This window comes from Rhinolophus sinicus, linkage group LG01 (assembly GCF_036562045.2).
Source record: "Rhinolophus sinicus isolate RSC01 linkage group LG01, ASM3656204v1, whole genome shotgun sequence".
Classification (NCBI taxonomy): Eukaryota; Metazoa; Chordata; class Mammalia; order Chiroptera; family Rhinolophidae; genus Rhinolophus; species Rhinolophus sinicus.
The window spans coordinates 103168287-103190557 of NC_133751.1; the positions used below are offsets into that span (position 1 = coordinate 103168287).

At 42.4% G+C, this 22271-nt stretch overlaps 1 long non-coding RNA gene and 1 pseudogene across 1 annotated transcript; both read left to right on the forward strand.

The window, feature by feature from the left end:
- The first annotated feature begins 9372 nt into the window (after positions 1 to 9372).
- Positions 9373 to 10701, forward strand: LOC109456514 (ras-related C3 botulinum toxin substrate 1; annotated as a pseudogene).
- Positions 10702 to 12327: 1626 nt separating this feature from the next.
- Positions 12328 to 21512, forward strand: LOC141571853 (uncharacterized). The gene is made up of 3 exons (XR_012496910.1): positions 12328 to 14427; positions 18620 to 18788; positions 21283 to 21512. It is a non-coding gene; the product is annotated as an uncharacterized LOC141571853 (long non-coding RNA).
- Positions 21513 to 22271: the final 759 nt, after the last annotated feature.

The following is a 22271-nucleotide window of genomic DNA, read 5'->3' on the forward strand; positions in this document are numbered from 1 at the left end:
CCCCGCATATTAGGGTTGAAAATAGCACGTCTCATACCCATTTCGTGGATGATTTGCATAAGTTCCATATATGACTGCCATTGACTCACAGTGCCTGGCAGCTCGCCAGCCTGTCCCCATATGGTGCGTACCGCAGCCGTGAGCCACTCCGTTAGAGAATGGTTGCCCTGGTCGTGGGCCAACCTATGGCAGTTCTGTAACCTTTGTCGCAGGGACGGATGCACTGTCAAGAAGGCTAGCTTTTCCATCTCGCCTGGGGAACAGAGAATGCTGTCTGCTCCCTCATCTCATAAATGTAATAGCCAAGCTGAGACTGGCTCTCCAGGGTGCTGTCGGTACCGCCTCCCCAGCTCCTGGAACTCAGGGGGGTGGTATAAGGGATGTAGGTTGTGAACTCAGTCACAGCTGGGTTGTAGGCAGCTGTCATGAGGGGAGGCCTGCAGGGCATCCAGAGGGGTCTCTGCTCCCGCTCCCCATACAAGAACGCAGGATATGGTGAGGCCAAAAAGGAACACCCACGGAGCCATAGATGGGGGAGTCATACCACTATATTCTCTCTGGCGGCACTATACTCTCACTGGAGGCTGGATCCACACTGTCCGCAAACCGCCATCCACACTTGCCAGCCCAGCCGCCATCTTCTTGCTAGCCCCCATTCTTTTCTCTCCTCTCTCCCTCTTTCTGCTAGCGTAGCCACAGCAGTTATATTAGTGGCCAATGGCTCACTGGTTACAGCTGATGGCCAACTAACCACAGCTGATGGCCATGCAATCACAGTTGGCCATTTACTACCTGAGCCAGCACCTGTCTATGTGAGGCCGAGAGCCTGCAAACTACTTTCTGGGGCTCTGCCCCCACACTCCACCCCTACAGGCTCTTGCCTCACAATCTACGCGACAAGCGTCTTCCTCGAGGGGACCTGTGTGAGGAGCCTGGGGGTGAATGCAATATCCTGGACATAGCCAGGCTCTCTGGGCACAGCCAGGGTTTCTCAGGGCACCACCAGTACTTCTGGGCACGGCCAGACTTCCTGGACTTCTTAGGTTACCACCTGTCTTCCCGGACACAGGGTCTCTCAGGGCACCACCAGTACTTCTGGGCACAGCCAGACTTCCTGGACTTCTTAGGGTACCACTAGTTTCCCCGGGCACAGCCAGGATTTCTCAGGGCACTGCCACTCTCTCTGGGAACAGCCCGACTTCCTGGGCACAGCCAGGGTATCTTCAGGGCTCAGCCAAACTTCCTGGACTCAGCCAGGTCTCTCAGGGCACTGCCACTCTCTCTGGGAACAGCCCGACTTCCTGGGCACAGCCAGGGTATCTTCAGGGCTCAGCCAGACTTCCTGGACACAGCCAGGGTTCTCAGGGCACTGCCACTCTCTCTGGGAACAGCCCGACTTCCTGGGCACAGCCAGGGCATCTTCAGGGCTCAGCCAGACTTCCTGGACTCAGCCAGGGCTCTCAGGGCACTGCCACTCTCTGTGGGCACAGCCACACTTCCTGGACACAGCCAGGGCTCTCAGGGCACTGCCACTCTCTCTGGGCCTCTCAGGGTACCCTGCTGGAACAACAGCGACTCACAATCAAGGTGCTTACATATTCTCAATGGCGGCCAGTCAAGACACAAAAGCAAATATCCCCCAGTTCCACTAACAACAGTTCCCAAACAAACAGTCAAGCGGTCCATTAATTTAGGGATGGAAGGCAATTCCCCATAGTCCATAGTCATTCACCAGGGCTGTCCTGGGGGTGAGGATGACTTTGACCTCACCCACATCTCCCACGGAGGACTCAGCAAGCGTTTCCTCCTGGGACAAGTCCCACATCCGAGCTGCCTGAGCAGGAACTTCCCGGCCCACAGGGCTGCAACGACCTTTGCTTTCTCCGGCCTGTGCTGGTTGGGGAACCGTCCACATCTTTCCACCTCTCCACGGGGCTCCATCTCTCCAACAGCTGCATGGCTTTTCCTGTGCTGGTGGGAGAACCGTCCACGTCCTCCCACCCCTCCACGGGGGTCCAGCTCTCCGGCAGCTGCTCCTCCTGGTCTTCCAGAGACTCAGTGTTCATACACACAAACTGCTCCACCACCCTTCGGGGAGCTTTGGCCGGCACCATACCCTGCTCGCTGCGCCATTTGTCATGCGGGGGACCCTGCTCGCTGCGCCATTTGTCGTGCGGGGAGGCCTGCAGGGCATCCAGAGGGGTCTCTGCTCCCGCTCCCCATACAAGAACGCAGGATATGGTGAGGCCAAAAAGGAACACCCACGGAGCCATAGATGGGAGAGTCATACCACTATATTCTCTCTGGCGGCACTATACTCTCACTGGAGGCTGGATCCACACTGTCCGCAAACCGCCATCCACACTTGCCAGCCCAGCCGCCATCTTCTTGCTAGCCCCCATTCTTTTCTCTCCTCTCTCCTCCTCTCTGCTAGCGTAGCCACAGCAGTTATATTAGTGGCCAATGGCTCACTGGTTACAGCTGACGGCCAACTAGCCACAGCTGATGGCCATGCAATCACAGTTGGCCATTTACTACCTGAGCCAGCACCTGTCTATGTGAGGCTGAGAGCCTGCAAACTACTTTCTGGGGCTCTGCCCCCACAGCAGCAATGCCCCTGGGGCCCAAAGTTTGCTCATGTTTTACCCTTTGCTTCAAAATTGGCTGGGCTTGGGGGTTGGGAGCTACATTGTCTCCACTCGCTTCCTCCGCCTCTGCCTCAGAGTCTCCACCTTGGGGCCCCTGTTCTAACAGGCGGACCCGGGCTTCCAGCGCCTCCAACCGGGACACCTGCTCCAGCACCTGGGCTCTTTCATTAGGTGCATTTTCCATGTTGAGACTCAAGGCCGTGAGGAACATCCAGCCCACGCCTCCGGCTGTAGCCTTCTCCTCCTCCGGCAACCGCTCAGCCAGAACCTGCAGGGCCCTCTCCACGCTGGCTGTCCATGTCCTCCCACCCCTCCTTCGGGGTCCAACTCCTGAGAACAGTGGCCACCGGACACCACACACTGTGTGGGGGCCACCTGTCCTCCTGCCCAGAGAGAGAGTCAGATGCCATTCCTATCTGGCTGGAATCTTGCTCGCCATGCCAGGCATCCGATTGGGTGGAGGCCTCGGTGTAAGATGTCCGCAACCCTCGGAGCCTACAGCAGCAGCCCACCAAAAAGCCAGCAATGCCTGCTATCGCCAACAGGGCAGCATGCCATCCGGAGGCTTGAAAAGACCACCGATTCACTGAGGGGTCACGTCTCTCCCAGGCAGACTGTGCTCCCCATCTCTGGCGATGCTCCTCATGGGCTTCCCGAGACTGTGTTTTCACATGCACAAATTGCTCTACCATCCTTTGGAAAGCCTTGGCCGGCGCCATACCCTGCTCACTGCGCCATGTGTCGTGCGAGGCGGCCTGCGGGGCCTCTAGTCCCGCTCCCCACATAAGAACTCAGGATATGGTGAGGCCAAAAAGGAACACCCACGGAGCCATAGATAGGGGAGTCATACCACTATAGTCTCACTGGAGGCTGGAGTCACATGACGTGTTACCTGCTGTCCACTTCTGTGCCTGCCAACCGACCAACTCACCAACCAATGCAGTTATATCAGTGGCTAATTGGCTAACTGGTTACAGCTGATGGCCAACTAGCCACAGCTGACGGCCATCTACTACCTGAGCCAGCACCTTTCCATGTGAGGCTGAGAGCCCGGAAACTGCTCTCTGGGACTCTGTCCCCACAGATGCTGTGCTATGAAGCAGAGCCCCATCCAATCAAAGAGGAACACTTTCATTTGGTGGTTATATCATGAAATACAAACAACAAAAAGCCTGTTACATTATAAAAGTTGTATGGTTGTTAATGCTGTCAGCATTACCCCCAAGTTTATATGGCCCAATGTTGATGACTGTCATGTGGGGCGTCTGGAGGGGTCTCGGGTCCTGCTCCCCACATAAGAACACAGGATATGGTGAGGCCAAAAAGGAACACCCATGGAGCCATAGACAGGGGAGTCATACCACTATAGTCTCACTGGCGGCTGGGTTGGAGACACAGGAAGCAGGAGCCACACAATCCGCAAACCACTGTCTACTTGTCTCTGTCAACCAACCAACCAATCCCTGCTAGCTGCAATCCACCTCTCGGCAATCCATAATCCACACTCCACCACGCCACGCCACTACACCACTACACTACTTTGTTAGCTTTGCCATGGCAGTTATATCAGTGGCCAATGTCTAATTGGTAACAGCCGATGGCCAACTAGTCACAGCTGATGACCATCTATTACCTGAGCCAGCACCCTTCTATGTGAGGCCGAGAGCCTGGAAACTGCTCTCTGGGACTCTGTCCCCACAATGACTAAATAATTTGTGTTTGTTAATCTAATTGGACAATTAAAATGCCCTATTAAGCCTGTTTTTCTCAAAATAGAAAACGTTGCCCTACTTCCCCTGAACCTGAGGCCCTCAGCAGTCAGGAACTTTGCTGAGCTTGCCATGAGAGCCGTTACATCGTTTCCACCTTGAAGTTGTGGGGCTCTTGGAGCACCTGGCTACCAGCAGTTGGCCTAGACAAGAGAACAGAGATAAAAGCAATAAAGAGGATTTTAGAAGAAATATATTTAAGATCCTCAGTGATACAATGCTTTTGAATAAAAATAACCTTACATGGCTTAAACAACAAGCCAGGATCACAAAAGCTACAACCATAGTATGAAAATTAAAAGAAATAAACCCCACTGCACAGAAGGGGACAGCAATAAAGAAGCTTGCTTGTTTTGAGTATATCATCCAGTGAAGAATAAAATTAAATTTCCTGGAGTGTTCACAACCACAAGCCAGCCTTAATACCACAAGAAATCTGGAAATATGTGGGTCCAGGGTCAGTGGTACAACTCATCAGTGTCACGTGGGTTCTTTCCATAATTCAGTTCTACCAGCCTCATGACTTGTCCTCACATGCTCTCAAGATGGCTTTCAAATTCCACATATCACTGCCATATCAAAGAAGGAGACATGTACACACACATGTATGTATATGAGTGTGTGTATACACACACATACAAGGTCAGACAATTAAATTCACGAACTCATCCTAGAAAGAGTGCTGCATACCTCATTGCTGAATATCACTATGGTCACCTTCGAAGTACTCCCCTTGGGAAGTTATGCACCAAAGCCAGTGCCTAGTCCATCCTTCAAAGCAATTTTGGAACTCTTTTTCTGGAATGGCCATCAGAACTGTTATCGTATCACCCTTGATGTCCTGAATGTCATCAAAATGTCTTCCTTTCAATATTTCCTTTATCTTCAGGTAAAGAAAGAAGTCATTGGGGGCCAGATCAGGTGAGTAGGGAGGGTGTTCCAATATAGCTATTTGTTTACTGGCTAAACACTCCCTCACAGACGGTGCCGTGTGAGCTGGTGCATTGTCGTGATGCAAGAGCCATTAATTGTTGGCAAAAGGTTCAGGTCGTCTAACTTTTTCACGCAGCATTTTCAGCACTCCCAAATAGTAAACTTGGTTAACTGTTTGTCCAGTCAGTACAAATTCAGAATGAATAATCCCTCTGATATCAAAAAGGTTAGCAATATCGTTGCAACAAGTTTGCAAACTTAATTGTCAGAACTTATATATATATGCACATATAAAAGTAGGCAGGAATCTCCTAGAAGTTCTCAAGATTTTTTCGTAGCTAAATCTGAGTGATATGCCCACATGAACAGGCAAAAGAGGCTGGTGTCACTGTGATTGTCTACTAGTGAAAATTCATGCTTTGGGTTAAGACGTCCTTCCATGAACACATCGCTCATAAGACCGGAACAAAATAGGATTCCTTTACCAAGTGTTCTCAATGTGAGTGTCATGGAACATCAGCAGCAGCATCCTATCGGAACTTGTTAGAAAAGCAAATTCTCAGTCCCCAACCCAGACCCACTAAATCAGAAACCCCAGAGGTGGGGACCTGCAAACTGAGTTTCACAAGACTTCCAGGTAATTCAGATGTACATTAAAATTTGAAGATCACTAGTTTACCATGTAGAGGCAGATACTGAGTTCAGGATAAGCAACTGGTAGTTTATACCATAGCTAGATGTTGGTTTGCTTGTTTTAATTAAAGAAGTTCTTCATAGACCATAATAAAATGAAAGTGAAGACAGTTGAAACAGACAAAAATCCCAAGAGCTGTAATAACCCTAAAGACAAAAACCAAAAACCAAAACAACAAGAATTTATAGTAGCAAGTAAGTCTTCAATGAATTTGAGAAGATGGAAAGCAGCAGCAGATGTGGTACATGATTTGGAAAACAGAGGCTATAACAACTATAAGTGTGTAAAGAGATAAGTAAAAATAAGGAGATCTAATTTATCTTTGCAGATTCCCCGAGAGATGAGGACTCAGTGATCCCAAATAAAGAGGACAATAAAGTCAAAAATTACAAATTAAAATTAAGAATGCACAAAGGTCTTTTTCAAAAAGCTGTTCACCCAACCATCTCATTCACTACCCCATGGAGAAAATGTGGCAATGGTGTGTATTACACTAAGCAAGGGATGGAAGATGTCTTCTGTGTAAAACCGAACAGAAAAGTCTCGACATTCAAAAACACTGTATCCATTGGGGAAGTAGAGGTTGAACAATAACATTTAAAATGGAAGCTACTACATCTCTACAGTTTTCCTACCCCTTCTGCAGCAGAAGGTCAGTCAGGAAGCAGAACTCCAAGCAGAAGTTTCTGTGAGCACCAGACCTTTGGCGTCTACTTTGACTACAGCATAACAATGTTCTGAACTGAATGTTGTGTCCCCCAAATTTCATATATTAAAGCCCTAAGCCCCAATGTGATGGTATTTGAAGATGGGGACTTCGGTGGTATTTAGATTTAGACAAAGTCCTGAGGGTGTTGCATTATGATGGGTGAAGAATTCCTGTAAAAAGAGGCAGACAGACAAGAGGTAGTTCTCTCTGCCATGTGAGGACACAGTGAGAAGGCGGCAGTCTGCGGACCAGAAAGAGGGCCCTCACCAGGAAATGGACGTGTTCACACCTTGACCTTGGACTTCCCAGCCTCCAGAACTTTAGGGGGAAAAATGTGTTGTTTAAGCCACCCTGTCTGTGAATTTTGTTTATAGAAGCACAAAATGAAGAAAACTGATGTTAAGACCAAAGATAAATTTCTGGATCCATCAAGAAGAAAAAGCTAATAGGAGATCCCCACTAAAATCTGGGCTCATAAAAAGTTACCACCTCATAAAATGAAAGAGATGTAAAGTCCACCATGCAGAAGGAAAGAACACAGAAAAAAACTTGCTCCTATTGATGTATTGTTGGATAGGGAAGCATATCTACACCCCTATCTATCTATATGTGTATATACATATATACAGGTTTCCCCTGCTATCCAAAAGTAGAGCATTCCTAGGAAAACTTTCATAAGCTGAAATGGTATAAAGCAAAGAAATAATTACTTTAGGACACAACTTGGTAATAGATGCACAAAATAAATCAAGATAAAGCACAGATGCTCGCAGACACAGTTCAAAGCTATGGAAACTTGATGCTGAGATGCTGAGTATTGTTTCTGGTGAAGGGATTTGGTGTCACTCGCTACACTACTCAGGGTGCACACTGTCTCTGTAATGGCTCACTGCAAAACAAATGTTGAATGCTATTTTTAATCTTTGCCTTTTTTTGTAAAAGCAAAAATCCTCTTTGGCTTTCTCTCTGTTAGCGAAAACAGATACATAGGTCTTTTGTAAAGTGAAGTGGTGTAAAACAAACTTAATATATGTATGATAATGATATATATCATTATATATATCACTGATATGTATATAATGATATCATTATATATATCAATAATGATATATATAATTAATTTCAGGCAAAATAGACATTATAAGAAAAGCATTACTAGAAGGAAAGAGGACTATTTCATAATAATCAAGTTTCAATTCACCAGCAAGATACAGCTTTTAGGTTCTGCCTAATCATGTAACCTCAAAATATATGGGGAAAAAATCAAAGCAAGAAGAAATGAATCCATGATTACAGTTGAGATTTTAATACTCTCTTGAATAAATGACAGAACAAGCAAAGAAAATAACTGTGCTATTAACAAATTGAGCCAATTAAAAAAGTAAAAAAAGCATTATGTTGAAGACTACACCTATTTTTTAAGTAATTGTAAAATATGTACAAAAATTGGCTGTGTACCAAAGGGTCATAATGCAAGTCTCAAAATATTTCAAATTATTGAAACCATTCATAGTATGTTTTTGGACCACTACACAATCATAAATAATAAAAATATAACTAGAGAGACACATCCCTCTGGTAATTAGGAAATAAACAGATGTCAACAAAGAAATCATAATGACTGTCCTGAGGCACAGTAGGCTTTTTAAAATAAGGCGCAAAGCCAAAACTCCAAAGTGAAAAACATAGCAAAGGATCATTCAAAATGAAAATGTATGTATCACAAAAGCAACTTTTAATAAATTACAATCCAGAGGCTCACTGGGCAAAAGAAATGTACCTTATTTAACCTTATTTAACAGGTAAGGGATTCAACTCCACAATGTGATAAAGTGCACCAACAAATCAGCAGGGGGAAAAAATGCAAATCCCACAGAAAATGGGTATTAAAAATCAGGTAAATCACAGAATTAAATGGTAAATGATCAGTAATCATATTTTAAAAGTACTCAACCTTATTAACAATTATTAATTACAAACAAAAACAAGAATAAGAATATCCTTGCCAATCAGAGTAGCAAACATTTATAATTAATATTATGGAATTGGAGACAAGTGGAAAACAAGCATTCTCATACTTTATTGGCAGAAGAATAGGATAATATGTTTTTCTGTAGTTTGTACAGAAAGATATATGCAGAGATGATCACTACAGCATGATTTTAATAGCGAAAACGTGAAAATAAAGTACACCTAAATTATTAGATCAACGATACAATCCTGTATTAAAGGTCTGTAGAGTTCCAAGATTGCATTATCAAACAACAGTTTGTAAGCAATAATCCTATTTATGTAAAAAACCAAAACAAAACACCACTATGTAGATGTGTATAGACATACTCGTATTGTTGAAATTAAAAACAAATGGAGCACAGCCTTGAAAATTCTGAGCAGAGGCCTGGAAGCGGGGCCCTGGCGCGGGGAAGGGGCAGCGGGATGTGAGTGGAGCCGACATTTCCGGTTTCTTTGCAGTTTTCCTCAGCTTTGGGTGGTGGCCGCTGCTGGGCTTTGGTTTCCCTTTGGCGGAGGTGCAGGCGGCGTGGACTGCGGCCCTGGCGCCCCGCCTGCAGCGCCCGGAGCCCGCCGTTTCTGGCAGCAACGGCCCAGAGAGCCGCCCAGATGCAGGGCATCCGATGTGTGATGGTGGGAGACAGGGCGGTAAACTTGCCTACTGATCAGTTACACAGCCAATGCATGTCCTGGAGAACACATCCCCATAACATTCTGCCAACGTTATGGTAGGTGGAAAACCGATGAATCTGGATTTGTGGGAAGCTGCTGGACAAGATTATGACAGATTATGTCCCCATCCTATTCGCGGACAGTTGGGTTCTTACTTCGCTTTTCTCTTGTGAGTCCTGCATCACTTGAAAATGTTCTTGGGCAAAGTGGCATCCTGAAGTGCGACACCATTGTCCCAACACTCCCAAGCTTGATTTTAGGGATGATAAAGACATAATTGAGAAACTGAGGGAGAGGCTGATGCCCATCACCCACCCCAGCGTTTAGCCATGGCTAAGGAGATGGGTGCTGTGAAGTACTCTGAGTGCTGGGCTCTCCACAGCCAGGCCTCAAGACTGTTTGAGGAAGCCTTCCCAGCCGTTCTCTGCCCACCTCCGTCAAGAAGAGGAAGAGAAAATGTCTGCTGTTGTAAACAGTTCTCCCCTGGACTCCTCTCCCCTGCTGCCCTGTGTCCTTGGAACCTTGGTACAAACTCTTTGCTCAAAAATGATGGAACCTTCGCACCCAATACCAAGTTTTTGTTACAGATTAGTTTTTCCATAAAACCATTTTGAACGAATCCATACTTTTTAGGGTTTGTTTGTCTAAAGTGTAAGAGTTCAAACTTTCACATTCTATTAAAATTTAGCCTTAAAATGACAAGCTTTCTTAAGGCCTTATTTTTCAAAAGCCCCTATTCTTGCTTAGATTAAAAGTTGCCAAAATACCTTGTGAACCTAATTGCATTGTTGTGCTAAGAACACTAAACATTAAACTGTTTAAAGACCTGAGTCTTTAAGAAGATGGTAGCTTGTGAAGTTAGGAAAGGCTGCCACTTTATTTCACATACAGGCCATACAGCCTCTTTCATGAAATGTTGCCATTTAATGCATTGATAATTTATCAACCCATGTTCACCTAACATTGTACTGTATGTCCTAATGGTGTGAGTGTAACAACTCAACTCTTTGGATCAATCTTAATTTTGTAGTGAGTTTTTTTTGTTTTTTTTCAGTGTTTTAATTTTCGCTGAGATTTCTAACAGAACTCTTACTCACATGTCCCTCTGATGATGTAACATATTCTGCTCTATCGGTGGGTGCACTGGGCTGAAGTATTTGCGACACTTGATGTGATCAAAGGACAAAGACAGTATTTTGACAAAATATGAAGTGGAGATTAATTTACACTACATTGTACACGTAACAATTAAACTGAATAAAAGTGTCATGGGTAAAATTTTAAAAATGTTATTTTCTGTCAAACACAGTAGATGGAGAGTTGATAATTACCAGTAAGTGTTTTCTTAATCTTTTTCTTAAACCTGCAGTCCCTCCCAAAATTGGGCATTTGTCGTGCGGGAGACCCTGCTCGCTGCGCCATTTGTCGTGCGCGGAGGCTTTCTCGCCGCGCCATCTTTCAGGCAGGGCTGCCTGCGGGGTCTCTGCTCCCGCTCCCCACACAAGAACGCAGGATATGGTGAGGCCGAAAAGGAACACCCACGGAGCCATAGGTAGGGGAGTCATACCACTATGGTCTCACTGGAGGCTGGGCCCACCGGACGCGTGACCTGCTGTCTGCTTTTCCGCCAACCGACCGACCCACGACTCTCCTCTGTTCCTCTCTTGGCTCTCCTCTTCCGCTCTCCTCGGCTCTCCTCTTCCGCTCTCTTCGGCTCTGCTCGGCTCCTCGGCAATCCTCGGCAATCCTTCGTAGCCGCAGCAGTTATACCAGCGGCCAATCGGCTAACCAGCCACAGCTGACGGCCAATCAGCCACAGCCAACGGCCATTCACCACCCGAGCCAGCACCCTTCCACGTGAGGCCGAGAGCCTGTAAACTACTTTCTGGGGCTCTGTCCCCACAGTATTTAATTCATCTTTGAACTGGTCATTCCTATAGTTGCTAAATTAGTAAAGTGCTTTTCTTACAGAACCATTTCTAAATGAGCAGTATAAAATCTTTCTTGATAACGCATTAGAATTTTTTTTTTGTAGATTAGGGAAAGTGCTTTCCTCCTTTTCATGTTACTTTATTCAAGCTAATAAGTGCATTCCTTTGTTTTCTAGTAACTAGATGTAAAAATCATGTGCTGCATCGTTACAGTTTTTAAAATATTCTTCAACTACGAACTTTGTTAACATCACTATCTTGCCAGGTCACCAACACTGTGGTCCCTTGGGTCTGTGGGGTCCTGTAAGCCCCATGTTCATGCTAACGGAGTTCCGTACAACTCATCCACTGGCAAGAATACAGGTTGGACCTTCTAACCACTAGGACAAATTTTTTAAAATTGATAGTTATAGGATTGTGGATTGTTTTTACATTGATCTTTTGCTAACGCTATTTGCAGTATGCCTTGCATGTAAGACTTAAATCCTTGAATCATAAAAAAAAAAAGTTATCTGTGCAGACAAAACCAGTTTACTCACACAAATAAAGTTTAATTTAGTTTATTTTCCAGGACTAACTTGACCTGGGTCATTTTTTGCTGATTCCTCTGGAAATCATAAGCAAAACTTGAACTGCTTCCCAAGGTTGATATGAGGTAACCACTGAAAATTCTAATATTATAACCAATCATCCTAAAGAAAAAAATAAAGTCACTGCATTCTCACCATATAAGCTGCTTATTAACAATGTACCCTTGAACCTCATTCCATGTTTTTAGTTTTGGTGCTCCCAGTTTGCAAACTGTCTTTTTGGTATCTGCATAGTAAACTACTAATTACTACTTCAGTGATTTATTGGTATTATTCTTGTTGCTTCTAAACTTTTGACAGTATTGTAACATTAACTGAGTGCTTACTCTGTGGCAGGCACCATTCTCAAATCTTTACATATTTTATCTTCCTCAACCCTCATAAAAACCCTATGATGTAGGTACTATTACTACTCTCCCTGTACAGATAAAAAATAATGCAGAGATTGTCAGGTAACTTTTGCAAGGTCACAGAGATGATAGTAACTAATGAGAAGGAATTCAAACCAAAGTGACTGGTTTTCCTCCTTCCTTTTTCCATCTTATTATCTGTTTCTCTCTATATTCCCCTCCCTTCCCACCACCTTCTTCTCTCCTCCCACCTACCTCTCTTAGTTAAAGCTTCAGATGTCTGTTGACCATGGTTAACAGTGTAATGGGGAGAATGATGGAGACGGAGAGGGTATGTTTCACTTTTTTTTCCTCCTTTTTAGGCTTCATTGTTTGGAGGATCCAGTGTTACTTTTATAAATAAAAAATGTTAATGAAAAAAAGCAATGAACAGTTCAATTTAACAAGTATGTATAGAAAAGTAAATGTTCCGGGCGTCCTGTTAGCTCAGTTAGTTGGAGGCGGTGCTCTTAACAAGGTTGCCAGTTCAATCCCCAATCCCTGCATGGGCCACTGTGAGCTGCTTCCTTCCACAACTAGACTGAAACAACTACTTGACTTGGAGCTGATCGGTCCTGGAAAAACACACTTAAAAAATAAACCAAAAAAAAAAAAAACCCAACACATAGTAATAAATAAATAAATAAATAAATAAAAGTAAACGTTCTACACACCTGGTCACATTGTCTCTTTTAAACAAGTTAAAATGTCATTTGGGAAGGAAGGGAGGGAGGGAGTGAGCAAGAGAAGAACAAGACCCTAAGGAAAAACAAGCTTCACACCCCTAATCTGTACTCCGGATTCGTCGCTTCCAGGCTTTGAAAGCAATAGGAGTCTAGGGATGGAGGCAAAGGCCAGAGCACTGGAAAGTCCCCAGCGCTAAGCTACACCAACCAACCCAGAGGCAACCACACCCCATTAATGGACCTCCAAGTTCTGGCCGGTGCTGACATCCCAACGGTTTTGGAGTCTCTCAGAAGACAAAGTGGGCGGGGGAGTCCGCGCGGCACCGCGTCACTGGGGCGGCGGCCTAGCAGGCAGCTCTCCGCCTCGCGCAGCCGCACGGGACCCGAGGCAGGACAGCTGGGCCGCGCCAGTGCACGGAACCGCGACTTCGCCCCCCATGGATCCTGGCTGCCCCGAACCCCGGGAACCCTGACGCGAGGACGCAAATGCAGGCGCTGGGGGCGGGGCTTGGCGTTAGCGTCGGAGGGTGGGGGTGAGCTCCCAGCGGGCTTTGGGAGCGACCCCGGAAGTGGAGCGGCGACTCCGCCCCCCGGCCAGGAAGTCAGTATCCGAGGCTAGAAAGACTCCTGCCAATGATGGTGTCTCCTGCCTGTTACCCCTGGGGGTTTGCCTTCCCTGAGAACATCTCTTCCCAGCGAGGAGGGCAGCCCTGAATCAGGGCAGGAACCTGGGCTCCGGGGTCTCTGCCAGCACGATGTGGGGTATTAGAAGGGACGGTTAATAGAACCTACCAGCGTCACTTAACAGTAAATATGAGTTAGGACACAGCTGGAACTGTGCTAGGCACCCTGGGACAGCAGAAGAATTGGAAAGATAGAGGCGGTGTGTAGCATAGAGGAGAAGACCGTTATCTCAGCAGTCCACCTGCCTGACTCCAATCCTGCCTCTACTGCTTATGTCTGGGGACTCGGAGCCAGTTTCTTCTTCATATATGTTCCTTCCGTACCTCATCTCTGAAGCTGTGTAACTATTAGAAGAGTTTAGAGTCTGACAGGTATTAGTGTAACTTCGTTAGACCGGGTCTGGCACTGCAGAAAGTACTCAGTGAAAGCTTTTGTTATTTTTAATATTTGACAAGTCCCTGCTTCTCCCAGCTTTCTACCTGGTTCCCGTGTGGTTTTATTTATACATTTATTCCTGGAAGTGCTGGCATGCTCGCTACCCAGTTCCAGGAAGAGGCAGAAAACTATTGTTTCTCCTAGATTAGTAATATTAGGAACAGGGTTAGTACCGTACAGGTAGGTTTCACTTAGTGTGAAATGTCAGGCGCTTTGCGGTCCCCTTTTTCTCCTTTGAACTTTTATAACAGCAGAAGTTTCTCCTAATGCCACACTGGTGAGTATGACAATTGTAGCACTTTGAACACTGAAGAAACACAAGGGATGTTAGTGAAATGAGTGGATTTCTGCAGTTGGGTAGAAAAGTGGCATGTGAAATAACTAGGTCAAGATTAAGCAGCCTTCGCATCTGCAAGAGAGCTATTTTGTCTGACTGAAAGGAATGAAATTAATAATTCTGTACACACATCATTGAATCAAAAAGCACCAATTAAGCGCTTTGTCCTGGACAAGACAGGCCATGCACTGGCCTTTCAGAGCTTAGAGTGCAGCTAGGGAGACGGTTAAGGTGTAACAACCTGTGCACCTCTCCATCCTCATGTCTCATGGTCTCTCCCTGTGGTCTCTAACACACAGACCTTTCATGCCCTTGAATGAAACAAGCTCTCTGCAGCCTCAGGACTACTACATACTGAGTTTCCTGTCTATAATGCCTCACCCCACCCCACCCCCACACCTTCATGGCCTGGTTGATTTGTAGACTTCAGCTCTCAGATCTCTCTGCCTTTACAATCCCCTCAACCACCACCAGCATCTAAGCTAGTACCCCCATAACTCTTTATTGTAGCCCATTATATTTATTTATTTGAGTACTTGTAACATTGTACTTAATTTTGTTAATTTTCCATTTCCCCCATTTTGTTCTAATGCTTTGTATAGGGCCTTGCATGCTAATAATTTTGAAGTAGGGAAGTGGTTTCTTTTGGGAAACAATAGAATTTAGTTAAGAACATGGAGGGATTAGTTGACTTTTATTTACCACTTAAGATAACACAATAGGAAGCGTTAATAAAGGGCAACCAAGATGAGAGGGCCTGAGAAAGGGCAGGACTCATTCATATTAGTGTGCAGGTGCACGATAAATCAAACAGGTAACAGAGTTTTTTCACCTGCATTAATTGTAATTAACAGAATATGTAGGGGTTGGTTTTAAACTACCATGTTTTCCCGAAAGTAAGACCTAGCCGGGCCGTCAGCTCTAATGCTTTTATTTTTTTTTATTTTATTAAATTTATTGGGGTGACAATTGTTAGTAAAATTACATAGATTTCAGGTGTACAATTCTGTATTACATCATCTATAAATCCCATTGTGTGTTCATCACCCAGAGTCAGTTCTCCTTCCATCACCATATATTCGATCCCCTTACCCTCATCTCCCACCCCCACCCCCCGCCCCCCTTACCATCTGGCAACCACTAAACTATTGTCTGTGTCTATGAGTTTCTGTTTCTCATTTGTTTGTCTTGTTCTTTTGTTGTTTTTGGTTTATATACCACACATCAGTGAAATCACATGGTTCTCTGCTTTTTCTGTCTGACTTGTTTCGCTCAGCATTACTCTCTCAAGATCCATCCATGTTGTCACAAATGTTCCTATATCATCTTTTCTTACTGCCGAATAGTATTCAATTGTATATATATACCACAACTTCTTTATCCATTCATCTATCGAAGGACAGTTTGGTTGTTTCCATGTCTTGGCCACCGTAAACAAAGCTGCAATGAACATTGGAGCACACGTGTCTTTATCTCTAAATGTTTTCAGATTTTTTGGGTAGATACCCAGGAGAGGGATTGCTGGGTCATATGGCAATTCTATTCGTAATTTTTTGAGGAACCTCCACACTGCCTTCCATAGCGGCTGTACCAGTCTGCATTCCCACCAACAGTGTATGAGGGTTCCTTTTTCTCCACAGCCTCTCCAACATTTGTTATTATTTGTCTTGTTGATGATAGCCATTCTGACTGGGGTGAGGTGATATCTCATTGTGGTTTTGATTTGCATTTCTCTGATGATTAGTGATGTTGAGTATTTTTTCATATGTCTATTTGCCATTTGTATGTCCTCTTTGGAGAAATGTCTCTTCAAGTCCTCTGCCCATTTTTCAATTGGGTTGTTTGTTTTTTGTTGTTGAGTTGCATGAGTTCCTTGTATATTCTGGATACTAGCCCTTATCGGAGGCACTGTTTGCAAAAATCTTCTCCCATTCAGTTGGTGGCCTCTTTATTTTGTCAATGGTTTCTTTTGCTGTGCAGAAGCTTTTAAGTTTCATATAGTCCCATTCGTTTATTTTAGCTTTTACTTCCATTGCCTTTGCAGTCAAGTTCATAAAATGCTCTTTGAACCCAAGGTCCATAAGTTTAGTACCTATGTTTTCTTCTATGCAGTTTATTGTGTCAGGTCTTATGCTTAAGTCTTTGATCCATTTTGAATTAACTTTGGTACATGGTGACAAATAGCAGTCCAGTTTCATTCTTTTGCACGTGGCTATCCAATTCTCCCAGCACCATTTATTGAAGAGGCTGTCTTTGCTCCATTGTATGTTTTTATCTTCTTTGTCAAAAATTATCTGTCCATATTTATGTGGTTTTATTTCTGGGTTCTCAATTCTATTCCATTGGTCTATGTGTCTGTTTTTCTGCCAATACCATGCTGTTTTGATTATTGTAGCCCTGTAGTACAAGCCAAAGTCAGGAAGTGTGATACCTCCATTATTGTTCTTTTTCCTTAAGATTGCTTTGGCTATTCGGGTCTTTTGTGGTTCCAAACAAATCTGATGATTTTTGTTCTATTTCTTTAAAATATGCCATTGGGATTTTGATGGGGATTGCATTGAATCTGTATATTGCTTTGGGTAATATGGCCATTTTAACTATGTTGATTCTTCCAATCCATGAGCACGGAATGTCTTTCCATTTCTTTGTGTCTTCTTCAATTTCTTTCAAAAATGTCTTATAGTTTTCAGCATATAGGTCTTTCACATCCTTGGTTAAGTTTATTCCTAGGTATTTTATTCTTTTTGCTGCAATTGCAAAAGGAATTGTTTTTGTATTTCTTTTTCTGAGATTTCATTGTTAGTATATAGGAAGGCAATGGACTTTTGTGCGTTGATTTTGTAGCCGGCAACTTTACTGTATTCGTTGATTGTTTCTAATAGCTTTTTGGTGGAGTCTTTAGGGTTTTCTATATATAGCATCATGTCATCTGCAAAGAGTGATAATTTAACTTCTTCATTCCCAATTTGGATGCCTTTTATTTCTTTCTCTTGCCTGATTGCTCTGGCAAGGACTTCCAACACTATGTTGAAAAGCAGAGGTGATAGGGGACATCCCTGTCGTGTTCCTGAACGTAGAGCAAAGGGCTTCAGTTTTTCTCCATTAATTATGAGATTAGCAGAGGGCTTGTCATATATGGCCTTTATTATGTTAAGGTATTTTCCTTCTATACCCATTTTATTAAGTGTTTTAATCATAAATGGATGTTGTATCTTGTCAAATGCTTTTTCTGCATCAATTGATATAATCATATGATTTTTGTCCTTTATTTTGTTTATGTGATGTATCACATTGATGGATTCGTATGTTGAACCATCCTTGTGCCCCGGGATGAACCCCACTTGGTCGTGATGAATAATCTTTTTAATGCATTGTTGTATTCGATTTGCTAGAATTTTATTTAGGATTTTTGCATCGGTATTCATTAGAGATATTGGTCTGTAGTTTTCTTTTTTCGTGCTGTCCTTACCAGGTTTTGGTATCAGGGTAATGTTGGCCTCATAAAATGAGTTAGGGAGTACTGTCTCTTCTTCAATTTTTTGGAAGAGTTTGTGCAGAATTGGTATTAGATCCTCTTTAAAGGTTTGGTAGAATTCACTAGTGAAGCCATCTGGTCCCGGACTTTTGCTTTGGGAAGGTTTTGGATGACTGATTCAATTTCGTTACTGGTGATCGGTCTGTTTAGATTTTCCAGTTCTTCATGGTTCAGCCTTGGAAGGCTATATGTTTCTAAGAACTTGTCCATTTCTTCTAGGTTGTTAAATTTGGTGGCATATAGTCCTTCATAGTATTCTTGGATGATCCTTTGTATTTCTGTGGTGTCCGTGATAACTTCCCCTTTTACGTTTCTGATTGCTCTAATGCTTTTTTTGGAGCAAGAATTAATATAAGATTCATCTTATGTCACTATAAGATCAGGTATATAATATAATGTAATATAATACTGGGTCTTATATTAATTTTTGCTCCAAAAGGCACATTAGAGCTGATGGTCCGGCTAGGTCTCATTTTTGGGGAAACACAGTAGAAAGATAGGAAAAGTACTGATTGGAATGTAGTGGGAAAGGATGGGATCAAGGCACTGGTAGGCAGAAGTACTAAGTACAATGTTTTGTTTGTGTTCTTTCTGTAGAAATAACACAAATTTCCATTGGATTGTCATGGTGTCACAGCTACTACAACTGCTGAGAGTCGGTTTTCTAGCTGAAAGCATGCATTAATGCATAGAACAGGGTCAGGCTTTCTCAAATTTGCTGTCCAAGCTGAGCGGAACATGTCCACAGGACCTGGAACTTCCAAAGGTATTTGTGGTAGTGTGACCTGATGGCTAGCCTTTCTCCTTCTCATGTTAGGGTATTCTTGGAGCCCAACCCTGAGGCTTGGTGCTAGATCACATGCTCCCCTTAGGTTGTGTAAGTTATGAGGGCTCTGATTTGTAACTTGGTTACTATCAGGAGTCTCATGCTCACAGTGTTTCGTCATGGCTTTCTGCCTCATTGGGCCCTCTCTTCCCGTGGTTTTAGAAATAGTCCACCATCCTGGGCTGACCAACAACTTCTAAAGTCCTACCCAAAAACATAGCAATGGGAATGGGACAGGCCAAAAGGATTTAAATGGCCAGATATTGATAGATAAACTGAATGAAAAGAGATATCCCATATGTACGAATGTATAGTTTTAGAGTATCTTGTTTCAACAGTCATATCTGATCTAAATTTGTAGACATTGTATTAATAGCAGGTCTTCTTTTTCACAACTCTAAATCATGGATGATGACCAAATTAAGTAATTTGCTTTGTTTACTTTCCTCCCTCTTTGTTAATTTTGTTGTTAGGTTACTTGTCACAATGTTTTATTTAGTTTCTGAAAGGACGTAATTTGCTTTGTATTGATTAAGCTCCAGAATCCAGTACTTAGTTCAATATTTGAGAAGATATACACAACTATCCACTATAGCTACTTTTAAGTAAAAATCTTAGAGAAACCTAAAAAATTCTAGGCTTATTGGGATATATATAATTTATACTATATTCCATCCAGATCAATTTTCCTTTTTATAGTGCATTTTATATACATAGAGATTATTCAAATCATATTAATTAACAGATAATAAACTTAATATGCTAGTTCATTGTAGTAAATTTCTCAGATACATCCCCTGATAGATATTTCATAAAATACATAAGTGTATAGTTTTAAATAAAGACCAATTATTATGTTCTGGATAATTTTCTATCAAGAAAATTCTAAATAAGATGAATAGTAATCAAGCATGTAATAAAAGACCTTCTCTTTTTAAAAATTAACAATTCTAAAGAGAAAAACAATATATATTATAGCCAAACATCAAGAACAAAATTCTGAGAAGGACAACGTTAAAGGACTGATGCTAACCTAACTATTCACATACAATAATCGAGAGACTGTGGTATTGGTGGAAGAATAGACAATGGAACAGAATAGAAAGCCTATAACTTGTGATCATATACATAGTCAACTGATCTTTGACAAAAGAGCGAAGATAGTCTTTTCAACAGATGGTGCTAAAACAACTGGACGTCCACATCAAAAATTAAATAAATAAATAAATAAATACATACATACATACATACATACATACATACATACATAAATCTAGACACTGACCTTACACATTTTACAAAAAATTAACTCACAATGCATTATAGACCTAAATGTAAAATGTGAAATTATAAAACACCTACAGGTGACATAGAAAATCTAGATGATAGTGGATATTATGATGCATTTTTAGATAGAACCTGAAAATACAACCCACGAATGAAGTAACTGATAAAATTGATTTTATTAAAATTAAAATCTGCTTTGCAAAAGACAATGTCAAGAAAATTAGAAGACAAGATACAATCTATGAGGAAATACTTGCAGAAGACACATCTGATAAAAGACCAACAGGAATGCCTATACATTGCTGGAGGTAATACAAAAGAGCACATTCACTTTGAAAGACAGTTTCTAAACATAGCCTTACCACACAATCCAGATACCACACTCCTTAATATTTACCCAAAGGAGTTGAAAATAAATCCACACAAAAACATGCTCCTGGATATTAATAGTGGCTTTATTCTTGATCACCCAAACTTAGAAGCAAACAATGTGTCCTTCAGTAGGTGAATAGATAAATGCACTGTGGTACATTTAGACAATGGAATATTACTCAGTGCTAAAAAAGAAATGAGCTATCAAGCCATGAAAAGACATGGAGGAACCTTAAATGCATATTAGTAAATGAAAGAAGACAATCTGTAAAGGCTGCATATTGGATAATTCCAACTATATGACATTCTGGGAAAGGCAAACTTCAGAGACAGTAAAAAGATCAGTGTTTTACCAGGGATGGGTGTTGCAGGAAGGATGAACTGACAGAGGACATTTTTGGCAGTTAAAATACTCTGTATGATATTGTAATATAATGATAGCTACATGTTATTATACAGTTGTCTGTACCCAAAAAATGTACAACACCAAGAGTGATTCCTAAGGTAAACTAGGGATTTTGGTTTATTATAATGTGTCAATATAGGTACCTGCTTGGGGAAAATATACCATTCTGTTATGTTAATAATAGGGGAGGCTATGTATATGTTGAAACAGGGTATATGGGAAATCTCTGTACTTCCTTCTCAATTATGTTGGAAACCCACCTGCTCTAGAAAAAAAAGGTCTTTAATAAAAAGTACTTAACACACCAAAAAAAAAAAATCTATTTTTCTAAAATGATCTTTATTCTCTCTTTTATCTTTGTTAATATAGCCAAAATGAGGTTGATTTCCCACCACAACAGCAGCCTGACTAGATTTATTAGATACTCTCAAGACCAGAAATCTCACCTTTTCCTCATGAAGTTTAATCATCTTCTTTTAATTATTGCTATATTGATTTAATTTTATTTACAAAAGTCCAAGTTTTTAAATGTAATTTTATACAGTATTGTTTTATTTGCTGCAAACTTTAGGATGCTTCAAATCACTTAACTGATTCATTTAGCCATGACTATAATCACTTTTTAACTCTTCAGCTTCATATACATAATTGTATGTGTTTGTATGTATATATGTGTAAAAGTAGAATAAAATGTATGTATGTAAATGTATAGAGAAGTAAAAATAAAATATTATAAGAATGTGATAGTCCTATGATTTTTGTAAGTTATTTTAACTTGCATATCATAAATGCAGAAATCCATCCATAATTCACATATTCTTTGGTCTACTCAATGACTTGCCCAATCACATATTTACTCTTTGTATGAATTTTCCCCAAATTTCATAAAACCAGGATCATTGCTCTAGTACCAAAACCCCAGATTATGAGCTCCTAATTTCTTGAATCTGTCAGTTCCTGGACATGTATGTTTACAGTTGTATAAATAATGGCACCTGCTCAGAGGTGCCAAAATGTGACATATCATTTAAAGGTAGGTCTATAAGTCAGACTTGTGTTGTCTTGAGATCTGCTGAGTCCGATCCCATTGTCTCCAACACAGGTTGGGCGTAGGGGCTGTGGGCAGAGCGCTGAGAGCTAGAGAAGTAGGAGCTATGCCGCTCACCTGAAGCTGACGAACAGAAGGATGGTTGGGATGGAATGGTGGTGGTATTTCAGAAATCTGTGACAATTCGGGGTATGCTGCAGTGTCTGTTCAGGGAAAGGTCCTGATAGAAGTAGAGGATTCTCTGTTCCCTGAATTCACACAGTCTCTGTGGACTCCATTCTGCTGAAATTATTAGGAAGTGATTGAATGG